Consider the following 11915-nt stretch of genomic DNA (forward strand, 5'->3'; position numbering starts at 1 on the left):
AGCTGATCAATGATGTTTCTATCTCTCTATCCCTCTCCCTTCCTCTCTCTCTAAAAATCAATAAAATACATATAAAAAAAAAAAAGACTACTTTCAGTCTTTCTTCCTTTCAGCACACTCAGCTACTCAGCAAGTATTTGAGCTCCTTCCTGTGCCAGGCAGAGGTGAAAAAGCCAATCAGGGCAAACCAGGTCTCTCTCCGCTCCTCTAGTATGTGCAGTCTAGCAGAACAGACCAATGGTTATATCAAAGCCAGATGAGAGCTGGGGTGGGAAAGAACAGAGTCAGAGGCAGGTTGCCTGGCCAGGTGGCTGATTTGGTTGGAGTATCCTCCCATGCACCAAAAGGTGCAGCTTCCATTCCTGGTCAGGGTGCCCACGAGTCCAGGTTCAATCGATGTTTCTCTCATCCATCTCTCTCTCTCTCTCTCTCTCTCTCTCTCTCTCTCTCTCTCTCTGATAAAAAAAAAAAAAAAAAAAAAAAGCATATCCTTGGCAGAGGAAAAATAAAAAAGATTACTGACATTATTCCTGAGGGAGCAGGAAGCTAACCAGAGGGTTTTAAACAGAGGGAGAGAGATAATAAAATCTGAATTTTAAAAAGATCACTCTGGAAATCCTGTGAAAAAGAGGTAGATGCTAGTAGGAGAATAAGATGGAAGCAGGGAAACCAGTTTGGAGACTACTGCAATATGCAGGGAGAGATGATGTTGGTTTGGACTTGGTGGAAACAGAGACAGTGAACAGAGGGTGAATTTTTTTACCTGTCCAAAGGGGGCAATCATGCTTCAGGAGACTCGCAGTGGCCCCATTTATGTGTTCATTTATTCTCTTCTTCAATAAATATTTGAGCACCACTCTGGGCCAGAAATTATGCCGTCTCCCAGGGAAAGGGGCTACTTCCTGACCCAGTCAGGGTATGGAAGAGAAGGGGTGATGTCTGCAGAGGGGTTGGTGTAGACCTCACTTTGACCCCACAACTGCATAGTATTTGGACATTAATGTGTGTGTGTGTATGGGGGGGGAGGGGGGAAACTGCATAGTTTTTGGACATTAATGTGTGTGTGTGAGAGAGAGAGAGAGAGAGAGAGAGAGAGAGAGAGAGAGAGAGAGAGAGAGATCCTATGTATTCCAACTCTCACCAGGCCTCACCTCATCTCTGCTGCCAGCCAGCCAGATATTATGATTTCTACTTGGTAGATGGAGAAACTGATGCTCAGAAAAGGGACTGACCTGCCCAAGGTCACCTATCCTGAGCTAGAGGCAAACTTGGAACTTGGAGATTTGGGCTCCTATTGGCTTCTCTTCCCACCGCAGTCTAGCTGCCCACATTTGGGTTGTTTCAGACTCAGAGAGCCACTCCACCGCTGTCAGGCAGGAGGAGAAACTGCAGACAGAGGGGCGCCTGCTCTCTGCCTCTGTGTCCAGCTCCAACCTCGAGATTGCTATATTATTAGCAACAGCCCACGGCTGCGCTGAGCTGTACAGCCTCCAGCTTGCCAGGGAACTTCACATGCAATATCTCATTTGCTCCAACTGGCCATACCAGGAAGTGAACATTATTATCCCCACTTTACAACTGAAAAGACTGAGGCTTAAAGACATAATATATGCATAATATCAAACTCCCTTGAGATTCAAAGACACACAACTAATATGTACCCATTGAACTCTGATGCCCTCCTACTGTGCTGGGCTTGGTAGGATGCAAAGATGAATGGGATCTGGGCTCTGCTCCAAAGAGGAGACAATCTATAGGGACATAACGCATATACAGTACTAGCTCTTGTATAAGATCCCAATGTATGAGGTTTCGAGGCAGAAGAAGTCACTCCTTGTAGAAGTTCTGGGGAGCCTTCTGGAAGAGGGAACATTTACACTGAACTGGAGTTGAAGACCACGGATTTGGAGAGGCCTGGATAGGGGATGGATCTCCTCTATGTCCTCTCCCAGCATCCTGGGCTTGTCCTCTCAACACATATTACTTATCTCCCCTAGCACACTTTATGCACCTTGTAGGCACCCCACATTTGAATGAATGAAAGGGCAAATGAGTGGTGGAGAGGCAGGATTGAAGTCAGTGTGCAGGTGGCCCTGGTGATCAGGAGTCTCTTCTAGTCCCATGTGGAGGGCTGCCATCCGGGGTAGATCCCTTGAACGGTTAGGACAGAGGAATAAAACATCCTTTCCTCCTTGTTGTGACAGGGCTTGACAACCCAGCATAAGGGTTCAGTGCTGGGGTTTGAGTGTGAGGGGAAGTGGCTAGGAACCCTTAACTGGTGGGATCTTTATCAATTAAGCAGCCCTGGGCGCTGGGGTCACAATCTACTCCCATGACTCATCACCCTCAGCCCAATCTGCTTGGCCAGATTTTTGGAACTATCCCCACAGGGCGCTGGGAACAGAGGCTGGGAACCTCCAAGTTCTTTTTGGACCTAAAAGACAATCCTTAATGCCCCAGGCTATCCAGGTCCCTGTCTCTATGAAGCAGGTGAACATGTCAGGATCACTGAGGGTTGGGTGGTTCTCATTTGGCAGGTGGGAATGAAGATGCAGGGAGCTCAGTGGCTGCCAAACTTCACAGCTAGTGAGAGGCAGAGCAGGGGCCCAGGCTTCCAAAGCAGCCCCCGTCGGATCTCCTGCTGCCCCCGAGGAAGCCCTCAGGCGACATTCCTTAGTCTGCTTTGGGCAAACAGGGTCACCTGGCTGGGCTTTCTGCAGCAGGCTCTGTAGGTGGAAGAGATGGCCCAGCTGCCTGGCCTGGCGGCCTCTGCCTTCCCAGAGCAGCCATCCATCTTATACTGATTGGGTCCGGCCCAGCAGCTTCTAGGATGAGCCGTGGGCACCTGGCCAGCCTGCTCTGTCTCCCCATCTCCGTCTAAGGCAGTCTGTCTACCTGATCGTCCCTTTATCGGATCCTTGTATGTGTATGTGTGTCTCTCTACTGAGTCTATGTCTCTGCCACTGCGTATCTGTCTCTCTGTCATTACTCTTTTCTCATCTCTGTTTTTTTGGTCTGCCCTAGAGCCTCCTCCAGGGCCAGGAGTAATCTGCTTCTTCCCCTGCTCCAGAAGTAACCCTTAGACATTCAGCCCTTCAGGAATCATGGATGCCCCACTCTGCCTGCTGCCTCTCCTCAGTCACCTACAAGACGTAGTGGATGAAAAAATTATAAAGCAGGGGAAAACCATTGTCATGCTCCCGTTTGTTCAAGCCCTTAGCTACGTCTTCCCTCGCTATGAAGCTCTAATTGTCCTCACCTCACAGAGGCGGAAGTACTGTCCCAGAGATTAGAGTCAGGGGAGCAAGATGTGAGGGTGGCAGGGCCTCTGTGCCAGGTAGAACCGAATCATGACTCCTCACTCTCCTGATCCTCTGGCATTCCCACTCCCCTGCTCCCTGGATTTTATTTTCCCCTCCTCACCTTGTCCTTGGCCAATCCTGGCACTCACTCCTTTGAACGAGCACTGGGCTCCCTATACCCCTGCCTGCTCTGGGTGGTCTGACCTCAACCTGCTTAGCTCCTGGCCCACAGTATGGAGAAAACCACAGGGCAGAGCAGATGGGGTCCCTTGCGTGTGGCCTCCAGACCCAGCTGGTCTTCAAACGGTCAGCCTTTCCCTAGCTCACTCCCCCACCCTCCCCAGAGGCTCCCTCCAACCTTCATGGGCTCACAACCTCCTCCCCTGCTCTTCCCATGACTCAGCAGATGACTTAAGCTTCTCCTTCTCAGAGAAAGAGGTTCCCAGGAACCTCCCTTCTTCCCACTCAGCAGTCCATCCCACCTGCCTTCCATCCCAGCTAACTTCTCTTCCAGGGCTCCTAACTCCCAACCCCACCTCAATTCGTCCACCTGTCCCTTCTACCTGCCCCATCCTTCCAGCCTCTTTCTCAACACTCTTTCCCCTGAGCATTTAAATAACTCCTAGTCTCAGACAAATGAAACCCTCCCTCTGCCCTTAGTCACCAGTAATGACAGCTTCTCCCACCTTCATTTGACCATTAAATTACCAATGTCATCTCCAAACCCTAATTCATTGCCCCTCTACCTTCTGCCATTCTGAACCACTGTAGTTGGGCTCCACCAAAATTGCACCTACCAAGGTCAATAGAGATGCCCTCACTCGTGAAATGGCCTTCTTTTCTGTCCTTACGTGAGTTTCCGGAGGCATTAGGCACCATGGGGCACGATGAGAGCTGGATGGCCACATTCTTCTGCGATCCCCGAGTCGCATGGTTTTTCTGATGCTCCCTCTAGGTCTCCTCCTGAGCCCATCTTCACCAGCCACTTCACCCCCTGTGCACTTACGTTCTTCTCAGGCCCCAGAGTCTACTCCCACTGAGATCTCATAATTCTACGTCCAGACCCAACCCAGGCATCTCACCAATATATCCTTTCACACTCATTTAAATCACTTCCCAAACGGGACCTGTGATCTTTCCCTTAAACCTGCTCTGTCTAGGAGAATGGGATCGTCCCAGTCCACCCAATTGCCTAGGAGCCACGCTGATCATCTCCCTCCTCCCACAGCCACCACTGCTGCTCTAATCTAACCCTCACCACCTCTCAGAGGAGCTATTACAGGAACCCCCCAAATTTCTCTCTTCCTCTGGTCTCCCATCCAATTCACCAGCTGCCCTAGCAACTGTTCTGAAATGGAAATCTGACCCCATCTCTCTCTTGCTTAAAATCGTTCCTGACTGCCCTAGCTTGTTTGGCTCAGTGAATAGAGTGGGGACTGAAGGGTCCCAGGTTTGATTCCGGTCGAGGGCACTTGCCCAGGTTGTGGGCTCAATCCCCAGTGTGCAGGAGGCAGCCAGTCAATGATTCTCCCTCATCATTGATGTTTCTATCTCTTTCTCCCTTTTCCTTCCTCTCTGAAATCAATAAAAAAATATATTTTTTAAAACAAACAAAACAAAAATTGCTCCTGACTAAAATATTAAGGGCAGTGTCTGATCCATTCTGAGATTCCCAAACTTAGTGCCCCTCAGTACTCTTTTATTTATCCTCCCTTTCCTCCCCCGCTCCCCTAGAACCCAGGAAATGCCTGTGATGTCATAGATATCCAGGAAACCCCTATGATAGCACTGTGAGATATCCTGATCTACACAGGGTAACTGGAGTTCTGATCATTTTAACAAAAACAAGAACATGCAAAAGTTTTAGTATTAACCCAAGTAGCTTGTTTTGAGCTGATGGGTCCTTGGTATCTCATTTTGCAAAGGAGGGACAGAGATCCAGAGAAGAGAAATAATTTATTTAAGGTTATCCAGCAAGTCACTGTGTTCTGTTTTCTGTCCCAGGCCCCTAAATCCAGCATGGACAGCCACAGACTTGGGCAGTACACTTGGAAACTGCTGTCCCTCCAGCTCCAGAAGGGCCTTGTCTTTGACTCATCCCCCTGTAGAGCACACTCCTACCCACTTCCATGAGTGAACAGGTCACTCACTTCCTCCCTTTGTCCCCCTCGAGTCAGCTTTATCTGCATCCTCCCACAGGAGAGGTTAGAAATAAACCCAGCTGTGGGTAGGGAGTCAGGCCTGCCTTTACTGGCTCAGAAAAGAAGCCAACAACAACAACAACAAAAAGAAATTCTCTCCACTGAGGTGGTACTTCTGGATAGTGAGATGAGGCACAGGAGACACATGAGCCTCCTTTATGGCCCTCCTTTATGATTCGCTTCCTAGCTGTGTGACCTGGACAGGTTACTTAACCTTTCTGTGCCTTGAATTCCTCGTCTGAAGCGTGGCTTCTCTACTGTCTATGAGGGCATGGGGCAAACACATTTCTCTCCTGTTTCCCCCCCCCCCTCACTTATTGGTCTTTCCTTGTTATTTGAGTGTTAGAACTGAGGTGAGGACGTAGGAGTAGGAGGTGGACAAAGCATTGATTATAGGTCCTGAGGCAGCCTTGATGTAGGCACCTGGCCCAGCTTAGGCTGGCGAAGGCTGTCCTGAGATTGGCAGCCAAACCTCCACTTGTCGTGAAGTGTTCTTAGGCCTTGTATAACCCTCTGGGCACACCTTTTTCAAGTGTGTGTGTGTGTGTGTGTGTGTGGAGTGTAGGTGTCAAGAGCTCAGTATGGCTTGGTCATCCATCTCTTTGGTCATTTCTCCATTCCCACCAGGCATTATGGATAAAGCACATGCTCAAACCAACTCTGCTCCTGGGGAAACTGTCCAATGTGGAGACAAGAGGGCTTTATATTTTCTTATCTCAAATGTGAAAGAATGGTGGGGAGAAGGGTTTTCCTTTTTCTTGTAAAACCAGAAGGCAAAATGAGGAACAATGGGCAGATGGGTCTAGGAATGTGAAAGCTGTCCCATTGCTGGAAGACCTCAGGAAATGGTAATAGCCTGTGGTTGGAGGTATGCTAGCAAGGGCTGCCACCCAAGAGAAGGGGTGCTACAAAAGGGATTCCTCAACTGGAGGTATAAGTGTCCTGCTGTCCCTTCCAATTACCAACCCCAAACTCCAGGGAGACTAGGAGGAAATCTAGCTGGCTCCAATACCGTGGCATGGAAGGGGTGCCTTTTGCTCCTGCCTGTCCCCAGGCGCAGAGCAAGGAGTTGGTGCTGAATGTCTGTGCCTACCTCCTGTCCACGGATACAGCCTGGGCTCTTGTCTGCCTGCTGTGTCAGCATCAGAATTCCTATTATATGACCAAGTGGGATTTGCACTTTGGAAGCATTAGTGCAGGGCTAACTCAGCAGAATGGCCAACACAAGAAAATGCTAGTTCCCTCACCTCTTCCATCCAGATCTCAAAAGGCTTCATAGACACTCCACTTCCTCTTCAGGCAACCCAGTCTGGCCTCCTTCAGAGTTGCCAGAGACTTTGAGGTTACCCTGGCAGGCCTCTGGTGGTGGAAGAATCTCCCAGAGAGCTTTGAGAACATACAGGTTCCCAGACCTCATTGCTGGAGATCCTGACCTCTTTCTTACATTGGACCTAGGACACTGTATTCTAAACAGGCTTCCCCCAGGTATTGGGGGAGTGTGATGCACAGCCAGGCTGAGAACTACTGCTCAGCATCATCTCTGATTGCCTGGTCTTCAGGCTGCTTTCCTGCTGGCCCCTGACCTGATATCTGTCCTACCCCCTCCAAACTCAGTTTATGCCAGCACTGGACAGTTCCAGCTGATGGAGAAATTGCTTCCTTGAAATGAGCTAAAGATGGTGGGCTCTCTGCAGCTTGGAGTCCTCTAAAAACAAAAAGCAACTGCTTCACTCCATGTGATTGGCAGGCTGCCACCATCCCTATCACTGTGGGATTCCCATGAGTCATTTGCCCTCTGTTGGAATTCTAAGCATCACAACACTTGCTTCAGACCCCTCTACCAAGTCAAGGAATGCATCCCTGTCACAGTCTGATTCAGACGGCAGGGTGGAGATTTGTCTTTAAGATTCAGTGGGGAAGCCCTAGCTGGTTTGGCTCAGTAGATAGAGCGTCGGCCTGCCGACTGGAGGGTCCTGAGTTCAATTCCAGTCAAAGGCATGTCCTTGGGTTTCGGGCTCAATCCCCAGTAGGGGGCATGCAGGAGGCAGCCGATCAATGATCCGCTCTCATCATTGATGTTTCTATCTCGTTCTTCCTCTCCCTTCCTCTCTGAAATCAATAAAAATATATTTTAAAAAGAAAAAAGATTCAGTGGAGAACCTGAGGTCCATATTGGTGAAGCACTTGGCCCAAGTTCACACAGCTGAGTTTGGAATGAAGATTCTAGTCTAGGCTCCTCTGCCCTCAAATGATGGTCTCTAAGAATGGGGACAGTTCATCTCTTTGAGATAGTCCTCATTTTTTTTTTTTTTTTTGGTGAGAGACATTCCTTTGGTATGCTAAATTTTGAAACTGGCTCTTTATAGGGAAAGGTAAGACTTAAAATGTAAAGATGTAGTAGACTTTCAAATCTCTCCCTCTTTCCAGCCCAATCAGTTTTAGGGGATCTAAGAATCAGGCCCTAGATTTACGGGAGCTGGTTGGTGAGGGGTAGTCAGCCCCAGGTACTCAAAACAGGGAATCTGTGGGTCATCAGCCCTATGTCAACAGGTTCTTTTTCAAAATTCACTGTCTGAATCCTCTCCAAGATCATCCTTTCTGGCCTATGGCCCTTTTTGTTCCTGGGATCATCTACAGTTCTGCCTTCCTGAATTTTTGCCACAACTTGGCAATGGCCACTTGTTTGGGGCAAAACCTTTCAAATCTTTCTCAAAGGTAAGACCATCACTAAGTCAATCCTTTCTTGAAGCAGAGAGTCTCTTTTATTGAACAAAACTTCCCTGAGCATGCCAAGGTTAGAGTGCAGAGGTGACTCTGATAGATCTTTGTCTTTGAGGAATTGTTTGTAAGACCCCAGGGGAAGACAGACTTATACACATACAAGTGCAATTCGGAGGTCTAGACCCTAGGCTGGAAGTACTGAGCATGGAGCTGGGGCCAAGGGGAACCAAGGAGGAGCCATCAGTTCAACTAATAGCACCTGAGTCTGAAAGATGAGGAGATAGAAGTTGAATAGGGAGGTGGGGGCTGGGGGGGGGGGCGGGGTAGATGGAATTCTCAGCAGAAGGAATAGCTTTTGAAAAGGCCCAGAGTTGGAAGATGGCACTGCGTGCTCCAAAAATGTGTCAAGTGCCCTGTGTGAGATGTGGCTAGGGAGGTAGGCAGGGGTCCTCAGAAAAGGCCTGAATTTCAGGCAAAGAAGCAGGGCCTTTGGCCCATATGCAATGGGAGAGGCATCGCACAGTGGAGCCAAGGTGAGGGAAGGAGAAGATCAGATGTACATTTGGAAAGATCTTTCATACTTTTACTGGGGAGGCTGGGAAGACATTGAGGCAGAGCAGTTTAAAGACTGTTGTTGCCCAGCTGGTATAGCTCAGTTGTTGAGAGTCAGCCTATGGATCAAGAGGTTGATGTTTCGATTCCAGCCAGGGAATATGTCCAGGTTGTGGGCTCAGTCCCCAGGAGGGGGTATGCCAGAGGCAGCCAATCAATGTTTCTCTCTCTATCCTCCCTTCCTCTTTCTCAAAAATCAATAAAAACATATTTAAAAATTTAAAATGGCTGTTGTTATAGGCTGGAACTTTAACAACATCCATCCAATTCTTTTATCTTACTGATGCGCAATCTGAGGCCCAAAAGTTAAAGTGACTTGCTCAAGGTCACCCAGCAAGATTAATGGCAAAGTCAAGGCTTCACCTGCCTCCCAGCACAGGCATTCTCTACTGCCCCAGTATCCTCAGGAAGAGAGACAGCCCACTGAGATTTCCCTGTTGTCCTTTGCCTCTGAAACTGTCTTGTGCTCTGCCCCTACTGCAGACCAGCCTGCTAGGGCAGTGACAGGGAAATGTTCCCAGAGGACAAGGCAGGGAGCACTGCCCAGCTGCTTCTGAAGCTGGGCTGCTGCTGCCTCTACACCAATCAGGGAGCTTTCCAGCCACAGGAGGAAGCCAGGAGCCAGGGGGTGGGGCAGCGGTGGTTTATGACTGCACAGAAACAGCAGGACACTAATGTCTCTGACTAGCCTGCTTGTCTGCCTACTTAGCCAGAGAGGATGCTTCTAAAGGTCATGTCCTCCAACAATGGAGATGGGGTGGACGGTTAGTCATACAGAGTGCCTGCCAGTGCCCTTGTGTCAGGTCAGCCACCAGAGGGCAGAGCCCTTCCTTTCCTGAGCACATGCCAAGGGGTAGATCCTCATAGCCTGGGTAGGAAAGGGTGTCCTGGCTATGGGGAGTCCAGAAGATCTGCCTGGTTTTGAATTCAGTCTCCATCAATCACTTGTGACTGGTCACACAGCAACTGTGTCTCAACTTTCTTGCCTTAAAAAAAGGATGATTCTGCCATAGCCAGTTGCTCAGTGGTTAGAGCGTCCGTCCTCAGACTGAAGGGTCTTGGGTTTGATTCTGGTCAAGGGTCAAGGGCACATAACTCATTAGTAACTCATAATTTGGTTGCAGGCTTGATGGGGGCGGGGCTTGGGTCACGGTGCATGTGGGAGGCAACCAATCGATGTATCTCACCCTCTCCCTTCCACTCTCTTTAAAAATCATGGGGAAAAAAATATCCTCTGGTGAGGACTAACAACAACAACAACAAAAACCCACCACCACCACCAGCACAACAAGGATGATTCTGAGCCTCTCAATCCTTGGAATTCGACCATCTCCCAGGTCCTTAGGTATAGATCCCTTGTTTCCACAGCTAAAGAACACCAATAGTTTTCTCTTTCAGAAGAGAAACATGCTGAATCTAGAATTATGATTCATCACAGCTGTGTGGAGCACTTAGTTCTCATTTAGTTTAATTTCTCACTTCAGAGGAGGGTAAATTGAGACCCAGAGATGGGGGACAGGCCTTGCACATTGAGTTGGAGGCCAGACAGAAGCCAGAATGCTAGTTCCCCAAAGCCCTGCTTCAGGTTTCTTTCAGCAGTACCAGGCCATGTAGGAGGAAGCCAGAATACTGTATTAAGCCATTATATCATTAATCTTAGTATAATGTCACCATGCCTCTGAAGCAGTCCTCTAAAAAGCCAAGGGCTTCTGGGCTGCTGCAGCTTTAAGCCTAGAGTCTTAAAAAAATCAAAATCAAAAGGGAAATGAGGGCAGGGCCAGATCTCCCCTGCCCCATTGGAGGGGAGCCTTGATGTGGAGATTGCAGATGTCATTACTGTTTGGCTTTGGAACATCCTTCCTTTGCATCTGCTTGACTTTTCCCAAACAGATTTGGCTTCAATTTCTCTCCCCGCCCCCCCCCCCCTTTTTTTTAAGGCACATTGGACTGGTAGGGGAAGGAACTGAGGTGGAGAGGTAGGGGAAGCAGCCTGCAGTGTGTCAGGAAGTTCCCAAGAATTAGCATTGACACATTTAATCCACATATAGACAACCAGGGTTGGCTGAAAGGGAACCTGTGGTGCCCAGGCCAGAATAGGTCAGGTCTGGCCTGCAGGCAGGAAGAGGAATGACTTGGCGAACAGTTTTATAAGAGACAGAAGGAAGTGGGAGGGTTCATTCACCAGCAGGATTGCATTTTGCTGGGTGGTGTATTAGGGAAGAGGGGCTGAATTCTGTGTTGGAGGAGGGGGAGAAGAGAGCATTCTAGATTTTCTCCTCACTCAGTCACATTCATTCCTTTCTTTAATATGTTCTGTATATTTACTGTGCACCAGGCACTATGCTAAGAACCAAGGAGGTAATGATGAAGAAGACAAAACACAAATCTCATTTTCTGCCCTTGTTAAAATCTCTCACAGTTTTTTCTATGTTTCAGAATAAAGATTTCACTCCCTTGCCTGCCATTCAGGGCTCCCCATGTTTTGGCTCCCGACTCCTTCCCTAGCTCAACTATCCATCACTTTAGGCAACAAAAACTGGATTCTTTGTCTATCAATATATATGTAAGGGAGGGACCTGCCTCTGAGTTTTTTTTGCCTGTGCCCTCTGCGTGCTCTCAAATCCTATGTGTCCTTTAAGAGCTGAGTTGGAAATGTTACCAACCTCCCTGGAGAAGCTTTTCAGAATCTATTCCTATCCAGCCCAAAATAAATTTTTTTTTTTTGGGGGGGGGCAAAATAATAATAATAATAATAATAATAATAATAATAATAATAAAAGTTAGGCCCTGGCCCTAACCGGTTTGGCTCAGTGGATAGAGCGTCGGCCTGCGGACTTAAGGGTCCCAGGTTCGATTCCGGTCAAGGGCATGTACCTTGGTTGCGGGCGCATACCCAGTGGGGAGTGTGCAGGAGGCAGCTGATCAATGTTTCTCTCCTATCGATGTTTCTAACTCTCTATCCCTCTCCCTTCCTCTCGGTAAAAAATCAATAAAATATTAAAAAAAAAAAAAGTTATGCCTTAACTGGTGTGGCTCAGTTGGTTGAGTATCTTCCCATGCACCAAAGGATCACCAGTTC

This window comes from Myotis nattereri (genome assembly GCF_964212035.1).
Source record: "Myotis nattereri genome assembly, chromosome: 4".
NCBI lineage: Eukaryota > Metazoa > Chordata > Mammalia > Chiroptera > Vespertilionidae > Myotis > Myotis nattereri.